At 38.4% G+C, this 14,598-nt stretch overlaps 1 protein-coding gene across 1 annotated transcript in view; it reads right to left on the reverse strand.

Annotated features, from left to right (window-relative positions):
* Nucleotides 1-14,598, reverse strand: part of jazf1 (JAZF zinc finger 1) — a 155,842-nt gene that overhangs the window by 55,734 nt on the left and 85,510 nt on the right. The gene's annotated exons all lie outside the window — the stretch shown is intronic.

Below are 14,598 nucleotides of genomic sequence, written 5' to 3' on the forward strand. Positions count from 1 at the left end.
TGGCCAAACTGAATCCTTAAAATCACGTGACTTTTTGTCCAGGCCACAAAGGCCCAGGCCTAGGGCGGCACAAATTTAGAGGCGGCAAACCGCCACGCCACCGTGAAATTTTGTTCCCATAGGAACAATGGGGACCTTTCCCCAGTGCTCCATATGGGAGTTTAAACATGCGAGCATGAGGTCGCCGGGGTGGGGGGTTTGTGTCTGCACATGCGTATGCCGGGTGGGGGGGGGGGGGAGCGCACAATGGGGGCAGTCGGATTAGAAATTCAGCTCTGTTTTTGTTGCATAAACACAGAAGTTGAACATTTGTTACCGCTCTTTAACCCTTCTGTATCATAATTTATATATGCAAATTAGGATTTGGTATTCAGGCTAATATTTTACGAATGATTCGGGTTTTGGCCAAATCCAAAAACAGTGGATTCGGTGCATCCTTATTTTTAAGCCACTATTACCTGAAAAATTTTTGCCACAAGCATTAGTCAGGAGACTCACAAAAATGGGTCAGGGTTTTCATGTTATGTAAAATGTGTATACAGGAGCAGCATGTGGCATTACCCTACTAGGGCATTTCAAATCTATATGTGAATAATCTGCCATAAGGCCTTGGAAATGAGGGTGCCTTGTACAGATCTTGCTGCAGGGACCTATAATTAGTAATTCCACGGAACAATATGTAAATGTGTAGCGTGGTTTCCCAAATCATGAAAGGCCACTTGCCTCTCCTATCACTCCTAGCATGGGGATAACTGGCCCATTTTAGACCTAAGTGTACACTAATAGAGTTGTTTGTGCAGTTTTCTTAGTGCCCAGCAGTACTGCCCTTACGTCTCTGTTTTGGTATCTTGTGAATAAGTAATATGATCACTTTTCATCTGTAGCTGTGGATTCAAGCAGATTATGTGCTTATATTTACAGGCTGACCTTTAGTCAGATACATTTATCAGATGCACTTATCCTATCAATCAGCACACTGTCTTCAGCACAATTTAATCCCACGCAGGTCTTCCCCCTTCTAAAGTCACAAAGATGTAAACCATTAAGTTCACTTTGCGTGGAAGTAGGAATGACCTCAAGTAACATGCATACACTTAACACAGATCACTCCTTGTTCATAAATAACAAGATGCTGTATTTTTCATTTGCAGGAATGCCATCCATCAAGCATGACATTCGTCAGAATCCTTCCCCACATACAGTTTATCTTCGCCGAAAAAAATCTCTTTACTTTTAAATTGTCACAAACTTCCTGGCAGTTTTTCTTCCATAAAGTACTTTCCTTGACTCTTACTTGATTGACTTATAGTCAAACAGGAGCTTATATAAAAAAATATTTTATGTTGTGAGACTATTCATTCTCTATTAGTACCCTGATTAAGTGCGGAGCTGTGTGAGGTGCACAGTGTCTCATTGTCTGCACACAGGGAGAGGGAAGGATATATACCGGCAGATGGGAAATAAGCCGCTGGATAATATAGCCCACAGCACATACATATTTTGTTCTTTGCCTGATTTGTGCTTAGTGACAGTTGCAAATAATGTTCATTCAGCATTTTATCAAGCACTAGCCTGCATCCCTGGGCTGGGGCTCTATTGCCTCTAAATCCAGCCACCTACAAACAACATGTCACCTGAATCATCCATATTTCTCACAAGTTCATCCTGGTTTATTGCATTGCCAGCCCTGCTTCAAAGCATATATATCAATGACTGAAATTGACTGTCAAGCAGTATCTGTTCTCTGCCAGGGGTCTAGCACAGCATAACCCCTCACTTTCAACAGATCAACTTGGAGCTTAAATTAGTGGCTTAGTTATATGCACTGTCTGGAAATAAATTGAGCTTACAATTCATTTCTACTTCAGGTTTGAGGAGTTACTTGGATGACTAATCTGATACAGCCACGGGACCTATTATCCCTAAAACTGAAAGGTTCTATGTACAACATTACTCTGCCGCGTTACCCTACCTTGCCAGGGATCCGGTCAGGACTGGAACTAGAGGTAAGCAGACTAGGCAACTGCCTAGGGCACAATCATTGGGGGGGCGCACATAAAGGGAAAATATATATATATATATTTTCCTTTTTTACCCTTGGTTTGCTTGGCCTTTAATGGTCTTTTGCTTTAATAAACTGCCCACCCCAACCCTCTCTGGCTTGTTTTCTGTACTGCAGTAGCACTCTCCACCCCTCTCTTGCCAGTGTGTACCTTTGTTTCCCACTCTCATGTTAACACACAGGGGAGCATACCCTGTAGGCAATGGTGCGTCCATACAGTAACGTCAGTGAAGTGGCGCCAATTGAAGTCCTTGCCTAGGATGCCAAAATACCTGGGCCGGCCCTGGAACCCTTATGCCTTTAATTAGACTCATGTTTGCTGATCTATGTCCACAAATGCATTGAGCAAAGGGCAGTTTTGGGCAGCATGGTATATTTCCCCACAATGCAGCCTTTTTCCTAGAATTCCAGCATTGTGGAAGTCAATTGGCCGGCACAATGGTCAATATTAATGCAACTGCGCTTACACTTCAACATGAAAGTTTTATCAAATCTGGTCAACGTCATGTTCAGTGTTGGACGTGAGAATGGTGTGTGCACCAGATTCTTTGGTTGCAAGTGCCCTGTGCCTGTTGACATATTGTGCTGCGAGAACTCTGAATCTGCCATCTTGTCTGTAGGTGTCAGTAGCTCCAGGGTTCCTCTGTGTCAATAGGTCACATTTAGAATGGGAGCAGGAAGGACTGAGCAGCGCTGAGTGCAACTTTACAGAATTGCAAAGAACACATTTTTATGTACCCTTAGCAAATGGGGTTTTTACATGCAACTGACTGCAGGAAAATTTGCACAAATGTAGCTGCACATACGCAGTACAGTACATTTTCACACTACATTATAGCCATGCCCAAATCTAAATTAGGAGCAAACCAGGGTTGCCAGCTTTGTTGGGCTTTAAATCCAGACAAAGGGGCGCACATCATGACGTCAGCACTGTTATCCAAAAAAGTAAGAAATCCTTGCACAAAAAGGAAATAGGAAAAAGCTACTGCCACACTAGTTTGTGTGAGAAGCATGACACACTCCTGGCTTGTCACTGTCACTTAGGCAAGCAGATTTACTAGCAGCTTCTCTGCATTCACTAGACAGGTGCTTAGGAGAGCAAATCCAGCTCCAGACAACTGAAATACACACATAGGCTCAGTAGCATTTATAATGATAAATGTACTTATGGCTAATGATTTCCTCACGTCCCACAGCCCCATTCTGCAAAAACCTGACTTTGCACTTTTCAGACTGTTAAAATGTGAAATCCAAGGAAGATTTCTATAAATTATTCTAAACCTATGCCAGTGTAACCATTATTAAATGAGAACTCTGTAAATCATGCAGGTTTTCTTATCTTCTTCCAGGTTTATGATAGAAAAATATCTCCATGATATCAAATGATGATGCCTCTTTTCCCCATATCAATTATAACTGCAGTGTAATAAGTGGTTCTGGAGGACAGGTATGAACAACACTAGCCTTTACAGCTGTCACGGATCCTTGAAACAGGCAATTAAGTAGACAAATAAGTACATGGCGAAGACCTAGGAGTTTTATTTGTTATAATGCACACATGCACACACAAGATAAATCAGAAATTAAACCCTAATATTCTTACAAACTGACCCTATTCATGTCATGTCTATCTATAGCAGTGATCCCCGACTAGTGGTTTGCAAGCAATGTGCTGCTCACCAACCAACTGAATGTTGCTCCCAGTAGTCTCAAAGCAGGTGATTATATGGGAATTCCTGGCTTGAAGGCAAGCTTTAGTTGCATAAAAGCCATGCGTATTGAGAAAAAGAGCCTCCTGTAGGCTGCCAGTCCACATAAGGGCTAACAATGATTCATTTTTGACACCCCAGAAATTATTTGTATGCTTGTGTTGCTCTCCAACTCAAGGTTGGGGACCCCCGATCTATGGTGTCAGGCAATATATAGCAAAGGAAATTCCACTACAGTACTGTATTTAGTAGGCCCATCCACCAAAACAGATGTGGGCAAAGCAGACTAATACTGAAGTAAATGTAAAGTACATTCAGTTGAGATTTGAGCTGACAAGGATAATGGGCAATACAAGGCTGTGCAGGCTGCCATGGCATTTTCATTGGTTGTGGCTTATATTATGATGATTTTAAACTATGAATATAGCAAAATATGAATATTTGAGCCATTTTGTTCACATTGGACTTCGCAGAACACCTTTATTTACACCACTTCCTCTTGATAAGTTAAATATACCATAATGCTCCAGTCCTGATATTCTCCAGGCTTTTTCCACCTTAATAGAATTCAGGGGCTATTGGCTCAAACCAAATCTCACTGGTAGCACGGAAAAGGCTGATTTCTCTTAACAAGTTGTAAACAATAAATCCCTGACATTCCATATTTTATTAGCAAACTCAAGACAAAGTACCACATGGAAATATTGGGGGGTGTTGGGGGGGCAGCTTGTTACTTGTTATTCTAATTTGTTCTGCATGAGACAAAGAAAACACTGAGGGATGCAAGGCAAAAGCTATATCATTCTAATTATTTGTCATGCATAGAATACATTTAATAAAAGGGTAGACCTGAAGCTAGCACAGTGAATGAAATGTATACATTGCTAACTACAAGATCATTAGTCCTTTTTACATGGTGTAATGTTATTTTAGCTTATGTTAATGTAGACTGATTTAAAAGCTATAATTATCTCCACGGCCTATGGCATTTATTAATGGGCAATTCAATTTGGCCAAGCCTTCATTAATCAAAGCAACTAACAGGAGACCTGGGGAACTAAGGCAGAAATAACAAGCAATGTAAATCATGTGCCTATTTAATAAATACAGCTTAGAGCTCTAACCCCTTATTCCTTGGCAGAAAAAGAAAATGCATTTAATGTTATTTTACTCACTCCAGAACATCTTATTTACACATATTTTTCCTTTCTTTCCTTAGCATGCCAAATATAAATCTTAAAATGTTAGCGTAATATGAATTTATTGTTGTAGCTGCATTAAAAAATGGCAAAATTTAGGAAACAATGTTAAAGCAAAACTATATAAAGTTACCAAAAGAATCAAGTCTTTCTTGCTTATATATTCCCTGTTTTTTAACATACAAAGATACATTTTAGGAGAAAAAGTGAACTAGAAGAAGGTTTGTTCCTCCTTGCTCTTTTACTCCCTGTAGTATTTTCCTTTTGGGTTCCAAACATGCACAACATCCAGCTGAATTGATTTTGATTGATGATATCAAACCTTGCTAACATTTTGCAATTTTATGTCAAAAATCAGACAACAGAATAAGGTAAAAAAATGGATCCCTCCATGTAAATAAAAGCATTGTAGTGCACTAGATTTTTGAAGCAAGCAAGGAAACATGCAAGTGCAGTGTGAAAACTGCAATTTTGGCTGCAAATGGCAAAATGTATCTCTATAATGCTATTTGTTCCCCCGAAATTCCAGCATAAAGGACCTATGGATATACTCGTCTGTTATACCTTCTTATATCTAAGAAAGGCAACACATCTGAAATTCTAAACTTAATTATAGTTATTACTACAGTTTGCCCATAAGTAAAATAACTATACAGCTACTGAAGGACATCTGGATTAGAAGACAATAAATATACAATACAGATCATTTATTAAAGGATAGGTGCAAGTGCAGGTGTTTAAATGGCACAAATGTATGGACCACAAACCAAGGAAGTTTCAGTCAACTGAAGCCCAAGCATACCAAAAACTATTCTTAATTTGAGTATACTCAAATTCTGCAAAAAAAACTTAAATAATCCATGCCAAAATCGATTTGCCAGTGCAAATGGCAACTGGAAGCAGACAGAGTAAAGTGATTAAGGCAAATGGTGGACATACCATTTACACTTAATCTGCAGCTGCTTCTAGCTCACAATACCTACAATTGAGATCAATTGAAATTATGGAGCGTACAAATAAAGTTACAGGGTTGATTTCACTGATAGGTACCTCTAGCACAGAGATATTGACCCTAAAGGCCTTTAAAGCACACCTCCCAGTATCCCAAGTTTATGTACAGTTTACATAAACACTATGAAAATTCTGAAAATGTAAACAAGGTTGTCCTATACAAGGGTAAAAACAAATATAAGTGAAGTTTAGTTTTACCAGTCTTTCTGGACTTTTTTAGGTTCCCCCTTGACAGTGAGTAAAAATAGTCACCTTGCTATAGCAGAGGTCACAAGCCTCATGAAAGAGGGTGGCCACAATAGATAAAAAGTTTCAGTTCAAGGGATAAGAAGGGGTGCAGCTTGTGTGTGAGGTCTGGGAGTGTGTTAGGTGTAATGAGGCGTGGCTGGGCAGACTAGGGGCAAACCCAAATTTTAGGACCCATCTCCGATTGCCACAGATCCTCACCACAACGCACAATAACCCCCACAACCTCATTCTGCGCACAGCTACCAGCCCTCATAACACTTTAGCCTAGCACCTCCAGCAGCACCACAGCACAGGTGACAGGTAGTAGGTGGGCGTGCAGTGGCATGGGCTGACCCAGACACGGTGTAGATCTTGGCATCGAATTTAGTCTTTAAATAACTTGCTTTTAACTTGCCCCCACCTCCGCACCCAAAAATTAACAACTTGACAGCCAGTGCAGTGCTTCTACTCTTCTATGGCAGTTGATAGAATACTATTGCGCAAGAGCAATAAGCTTTAAATGAAGACTTTGCCAGATATCACAAAACCCACAGTATACTGGAAGAGCTTCTACTGAAACAGAAGATTTAGCATGATTCTCTTTTAGCATTTTCTTTCTATAAAAAGTTTCAGAAATAGTAATAAGTGATTTTTATAAGTACACTGAATTAAAAGAAAAACAAACATACAGTATTATTATGTTTAGCAAATGTATTGAACACTCCCTCAATACGGGACCTGGATTAAATATTCTAGTTCAGACAGAGCAACTATTCCATTTATACCATGGAAATTTTAATTGCATACAATGGTCTTCTGTGTAAAGGAAAGTAGCTGGTAACCCAGCCCTCCACTCCCATGTATAGCAGTCGTATTCTGCTCTATAACTTACTGCACTCAGCAGGATATGGTGGTAACCAGGTGCAGATAGATTGACAGTGTAAGTTTTATGGCAGCTGTCATTCTCCTGGACTAAAATTAAAAGACTCTCCAGTCAGCTAAGTTTTATAGCTTGTTTTCGTTTTGGTTTAGTTTTAAAAAGATTTTGTAAGGCCTGACATTAAAGAAAATCGTTTGCACTGAAGACAAAAATACAGAATTAAGGACAGCAAATGATATATAGTCAGAAAAATATTCACTAGTTAAGTATGGGTGCTTCCAGGATATTATATTTACCAAAACATGGGGTGCTTTTATCTAGAAATAGATACAGAGCTGTTTCAAAATGTTGCAATGTAATACATAAATCCCAAACTAATGGTGCATTGTGTCACTATGTTATGTATTGTAGTTCCTTATACTACATAATTTAATGTAATTCTGTTAAACAGTCACCACTAATACCTGGCACTACTACTCATTTTAGTAGTGCAAAGCATTGGCCCCCAAGCAGTTCTAAGGCCATTAAAGAAACAACTAGACCCCTAGCTTACCTCTTCTTTTCAAATAGACCAACTGAAAGTTCAGCTAAATAACATTATGACCAATGAGATACTAACCAGTATATTGAGCCAAATCCAATTCCACAACTTAAATATACTTTATGGTTTATCAAATGAAAATGTATCAGTGAGACTAAATTTATGGAGAGAAAACTTTTCTCCTAATTCAGTTACCGTTTTTCCCAGCGACTTCAATAGAGAATTCCTCATTGAACTGCATCTAGCTCTATGGGAAAAAGTTCAGTGTATCCCTACTTTCCACTCATTTTTACATGTTGGATTACATGCTGGAAATTTTGGAGCTGCTTCATTAATAATTGTACTTTAGGTTTGGAAAATACAAAGTAACAAATCAAGAGAGAGAACTTAATCTTGCTCAGGTTTTTTTTTTTTTTTTACACAAATTGCTTTTTTTCCCCAGATATCTTTTTTATTTTTTATAAAAAGCTTGCCACCAGGTTCTCAAGTTTTTTTATTTAATACTGCCTGAACCCAGGAACAAGACAATATCCTACCTTGCTATAATTTAAACTTGTTTTTCTAGACAGTGTTGTACCTAACAATTGTGTTTAAAGAAGTAAACCTTTTTTTCCCTATCTTTAAAATTACTCTAAACAACCACCAGAATAACATACCTTAGTCCTTGCATTCAGTCTGATCTGGTTTCTGATTTATAAGTTAAAATCTCCAGCTCCTTTCCTCTTCTTCCTGTAACAGCATGGAGCCCTGCCCCCTCTTCCTGTTCAGCTCTCCTCATCTCTGCCTGACAAAGAAGAAGCTTTCTGAGAAGCAGGAGCCAGTTTGGAGCAGCATAGCAGCATAACTACCTGGCTCACTGTGCATTCCCAGAAAGCTTCTTCTCCATCAGGCATGCACACAAGGCTCTGCTCCACTATGGAGAGCTGGACAGGAAGAGGGGGCAGGGCATCATGCTGTACCAGGAAGAAGAGAAAAGGAGCTGGAGATTTCAACTTCAAATCAGACTGAATGCAGGGATGAAGGTATGTTATTCTGGGGGTTAGTTAAAAATAAGGGTAAAAAATATAATGTTCTAGTCATTTTATAATGTAATTTTACTGGCACTTTAAAATAATAGTTATTGCATGTGAAGTGCGGTCAAAAAAAGCAATCAAGATCAGCTGGACATTATGGCTGGCCAGACTAAAATTATGCTCAGCAAATAAATACCATCTTCACCTTCCAATTTCTGTATCACACAGAAACTGAACATGAATCATAATCACAAGCATATACAAAGGCGAATACCAATTTTACTGTGGCTAAAGGACCACAGTTTCTCAAAATGAATGTATTCATCAAGTATCATCTCAAGAACATTACGATTTTTTTTAATGGAATGTATGTATGTATGTATGTATGAAAAATGTGGGTATGTATGGAAACTATGGACCTGGGGTTTTCCATGGATCTTTCTGTAATTTGGATCTCCATACTATAGTCTACAGCAGGGATCCCCAACCTTTTTTACTCAAGAGCCACAATCAAATGTAAAAAGACTTGGAGAGCAACACAAGCATCATAAAAGTTCATGGAGGTGCCAAATAAGGGCTAAGATTGCCTATTAGGCAGCCTCTATGCCCAATATCAGCTTACAGGGGGCTTTATTTGGTAGGAAATCTTGTTTTTATTCAACCAAAACTTGCCACCATGTTGCCCCTGAGCCATTGGTTGGGGATCACTGGTCTACAGTCTACTATAGTCTATAGTCTCCATACTAAGTCTACTTAAAAAAATTCATTTAAACATTAAATAAACTCAATAGGATTGTTTGGTCTTCAACCAGTATTAAAGGAACAGTAACACCAAAAAATGAAAGTGTATAAAAATAATTAATATATTATATACTATTGCTCTGCACTAGTAAAAGTTGTGTGTTTTCTTCATAAACACTACTGCAGTTTATATAAATACCCTGCTGTGTAGCCATGGGGGCAGCCATTTAAATTGAAAAAAGGAGAAAAGGCACAGGTTACTAAGCAGATAACAGATAAGTAGCAGATTCCCATTGTATTCTACACAGTTTATCTGGTATCTTCTTATGTAACCTGTGCCTTTTCTCCTTTTTTCAATTTAAATGGCTGCCCCCATGGCTACACAGCAGCTATTTCTATTAACTATAGTAGTCTTTCTGAAGCAAACACGCAACTTTTACCAGTGCAGGGCAACAGTACATTATATTTTAATTACTTTAAAACATTTTTATTTTTTAGTGTTACTGTTCCTTTAATTAGGTCTAAGTTAGGAAAGAATCAAGTATCAGGTACTGTTTTTTTATTAAATAGAAAAGGAAATCAGTTTTAAAAATTATAATCATTTGATGATATTGGAATCTATGAGATATGGCCTTTCTGTAATTCTGAGCTTTCTGTATGTACTGTATGTATGGATGTACAGTGGTGTGAAAAACTATTTGCCCCCTTCCTGATTTCTTATTCTTTTGCATGTTTGTCACACTTAAATGTTTCTGCTCATCAAACACATTTAACTATTAGTCAAAGATAACATAATTGAACACAAAATGCAGTTTTTAAATGAAGGTTTACGTTATTAAGGGAGAAAAAAAAACTCCAAATCTACATGGCCCTGTGTGAAAAAGTGATTGCCCCCCCTTGTTAAAAAATAACTTAACTGTGGTTTATCACACCTGAGTTCAATTTCTGTAGTCACCCCCAGGCCTGATTACTGCCACACCTGTTTCAATCAAGAAATCACTTAAATAGGAGCTACCTGACACAGAGAAGTAGACCAAAAGCACCTCAAAAGCTAGACATCATGCCAAGATCCAAAGAAATTCAGGAACAAATGAGAACAAAAGTAATTGAGATCTATCAGTCTGGTAAAGGTTATAAAGCCATTTTCTAAAGACCCCAGGACAACATCTAAAGAACTGCAGGCCTCACTTGCCTCAATTAAGGTCAGTGTTCACGACTCCACCATAAGAAAGAGACTGGGCAAAAACGGCCAGCATGGCAGATTTCCAAGGCACAAACCACTTTTAAGCAAAAAGAACATTAAGGCTCGTCTCAATTTTGCTAAAAAACATCTCAATGATTGCCAAGACTTTTGGGAAAATACCTTGTGGACCGACGAGACAAAAGTTGAACTTTTTGGAAGGTGCGTGTCCCGTTACATCTGGCGTAAAAGTAACACAGCATTTCAGAAAAAGAACATCATACCAACAGTAAAATATGGTGGTGGTAGTGTGATGGTCTGGGGTTGTTTTGCTGCTTCAGGACCTGGAAGGCTTGCTGTGATAAATGGAACCATGAATTCTACTGTCTACCAAAAAATCCTGAAGGAGAATGTCCAGCCATCTGTTCGTCAGCTCAAGCTGAAGCGATCTTGGGTGCTGCAGCAGGACAATGACCCAAAACACACCAGCAAATCCACCTCTGAATGGCTGAAGAAAAACAAAATGAAGACTTTGGAGTGGCCTAGTCAAAGTCCTGACCTGAATCCTATTGAGATGTTGTGGCATGACCTTAAAAAGGCGGTTCATGCTAGAAAACCCTCAAATAAAGCTGAATTACAACAATTCTGCAAAGATGAGTGGGCCACAATTCCTCCAGAGCGCTGTAAAAGACTCGTTGCAAGTTATCGCAAACGCTTGATTGCAGTTATTGCTGCTAAGGGTGGCCCAACCAGTTATTAGGTTCAGGGGGCAATTACTTTTTCACACAGGGCCATGTAGGTTTGGATTTTTTTTCTCCCTAAATAATAAAAACCCTCATTTAAAAACTGCATTTTGTGTTTACTTGTGTTATCTTTGACTAATAGTTAAATGTGTTTGATGATCAGAAACATTTTGTGTGACAAACATGCAAAAGAATAAGAAATCAGGAAGGGGGCAAATAGTTTTCACACCACTGTATATCTTTATTTATAACGGATCTCATACCTGTACCCACAAAAAAAGTACACATTAAAGGGGGATGTTCACCTTTAGACAACGGTCTGAATCTGAAAAGCCCTTGTCAGAAAAAAAAACATTTTTGTAATTCATCTTTACTATTTAAAATGTTTAGTTTTGAAGCTACAGATCAGGATCAAGCTCTCTCCTCTGCTTTCTCCTCTCCGACATCAACTTGCATTCTGCCCAAAGGGGATGTTGACACTGGTTACTGGCATGCCTTCCCTCTCCTGCTTCATTTGCATTTCATTGATTTGATTGGCTGAATCTTGCCAATCAGTGGTATCAAAGATATGCAAATGATGCAGGAGAGGAAGGGAAGTTTTTAATTTGGCTGCCTGCCAAGACCTGGTCTGGAAAATCCCCTACAGAGAGAGGATAGAGCAGATCAATGAAAGTTTTAGCAGCACTGATCATGGTCTGTAGCTTGGAGAATGAACATTTTAAATACTAAATATGATTTACAAAAATGTTTTTCTGACATGGGCTCCTTAAATTTGGACTATTGTCTAAAAATAAATATCCCCTTTAAAGGTTAGTCACGGGACCATGTACAGGTTATTTTATATAGTTAACCTTTTGTACATGGATATAGATATACAAGAGCAAAGATCACCAAAAGAAAACACATTAGCTGGCAGCAGTTGCCCAGTGAGAGCAGTTCCACAAGCCGTTACTGGCTTCTATTTTTTGTTATGTGCAAGATGGAAATAATACCAGACATGAATCCCTTTTTAGAATAACTTATGAAAATCCATGTAAGTCCAAAAGCTCTCATAAAACTGGTGACTCTTTGGCCTGAATTAGAGAATAAATGCCTTAGATGCAGCTCACACACAAATAAAACATACTGTACATAGAAAGTAATCATAGACCCAGCAAAGTCAGGAAGCCGCTGGATTGTAAACTCAGCAAAGCTACAGATAGTGTCAAGGGCAATAAGAACTCCTGTAGAAAACTTCTGTTTTCTTCCAGGAGGGTTAAGGGTGAGTTCCTAATGTCTCATAAAAAAAAGAATGGATAGCTCTGATTATTATAGTACAAGGCATGGCTAGGTGCTTTTGGGTTGGAAGACATGATAGAGGAGAGCAGTTCACAAAGTTACATTATAGAAACGGTATAGCATTTCTAAGGATGGACACAAACCTTTCAGACATTTACAAGACTAGTGCTCATATCGGCGGTGTATGGTGTTTACTTCATCACACAAGCCACTATGTCATCACGCAAAGTCATCACATGATGATGTCATGGGTGGGATTATGGCATCCACCAGAAGTAATTCAGAGGGTTCTGCCCAGTGTCCTGAATGTTGAAAACCGGGCAGAAGGTTTTGACCTGGACTGCCCCTTGAAAAACCAGGCTGTCTGGGTCAAAACCGGACTGGAGGCAACCCTAATCTTGCCTGTCCTCATGTGTAAGTATCACAGGCCCTTTATATTGTAAGCTCTAATGAGCAGAACCCTCTTCAGCACCAGTGTTTGTTGATATTTTATACAGTAACTGTACATTTTAAAATTGTGTGTTTCTCTTTGTGCCCTGCTTAATAACAAAAACCTCCTTTATGGGAGGCGCTATAATTAATGCTTTATTATCGTGAAAAACAGTGAAATATATACTGTTGTCATTCTTATTAAGAAGTACATGTATGGGACCTGTTAACCAGACTGCTTGGAAGTTGGGGTTTTCTGAAAGGGGGCTTTCTGTAATCCTGATCACCATACTAAAAAATTATTTAAATATGTTTTTATGTCCCCATTAAGGTTGAATTATATTTTAGCAGGGATCAAGTACAAGGTACAGTTTGATTACAGAGAAAAGGAATATGAATTCAAAATAATCTAATTATTTGATTAAAATGGAGTCCATGGGAGATAGTCTTTCTGGATAACGGGTTTCTGGATAATGCAACCCATACCTGTAATTAAAAAAAAGCCAATATATGCCACAATGCTGTACAAAATATGGGTATAAAACTCACAAAATATCATGTAGATGACATGCAAATACATTGGCTATTAACATTCAATTTGCTGCTTCACTATCTAAATTTAACACCAGATATTCTAAAGGGTACTCTACCTACAATTTTCAACAAATCAATAAAAATGTATGAAAAAAATAAAAACTTTTGTCCCACTTTTTTACATTATTTCTCAGCCACCTAATATTGAGCATTATTATGGAATGGAAACTTCAGTAGAAACTCTGTTACAGTACTGTATTTTTATAGAGATGACGCCCATTTAATGTAGTTCCTGCAAATGATGCCACACTGACATCTAATGGCTGTAGTTTGCCTTGCAATAAGAATCTCACACAATGCCATAAAAAGCTGGTGGGTTCTAAAGAAAACTTTATGAACCAGTTTAACATGTGGTCAAACTTGAGACCTGTGCAGTTTGTCTTTGTGCTTCTTATAAGTGTGTCATATGATCTAAATACATACAGGAATCTTCTCTTAAGAGGTCACCATCAACTTCTTCAGCATCTGAAGATTAAAAAAAGATTTCATGCTTCAAGTCCTGGGTCACCACCTTTGGTTCTTTACCCTTTATACTATTCAAACATAATCATGTCCGTGCTGTCAATTTAGGTAGAGCAAACCTCTTCCAGACCTTTGGACTAGGTGGCTCAACATGTCAACTGGTCAATAATCCTCTGCTAGGCTACATTGTTATTGTTACTTTTTATTACTCATCTTTCAATTCAGTCCCTCTCCTACTGATCCAATCTCTCATTCAAACTATTTCCTGGTTCGTAGGGTAATTTAGACCCTTGCGGCCAAATAGCTGCTTGAACTGGAGGAATGCTGCTAAACATATAGCTAAATAATTAAAAAACCACAAATAATAAAAAATGTAGATCAACTGCAAGTTGTCTCAAAATATCACTCTTTGCATCATAATAAGAATGAATTTCAAGGTAAACAACCCCTTGAAATGGTTGTTTATCAAGCAATGATGTTTTCTGCTAGGTGCAACCCAAGACACACACAATGTAAGTATGATAAACA

The sequence above is a fragment of the Xenopus tropicalis genome, chromosome 6 (assembly GCF_000004195.4).
Source record: "Xenopus tropicalis strain Nigerian chromosome 6, UCB_Xtro_10.0, whole genome shotgun sequence".
In the NCBI taxonomy this organism is placed as follows: domain Eukaryota; kingdom Metazoa; phylum Chordata; class Amphibia; order Anura; family Pipidae; genus Xenopus; species Xenopus tropicalis.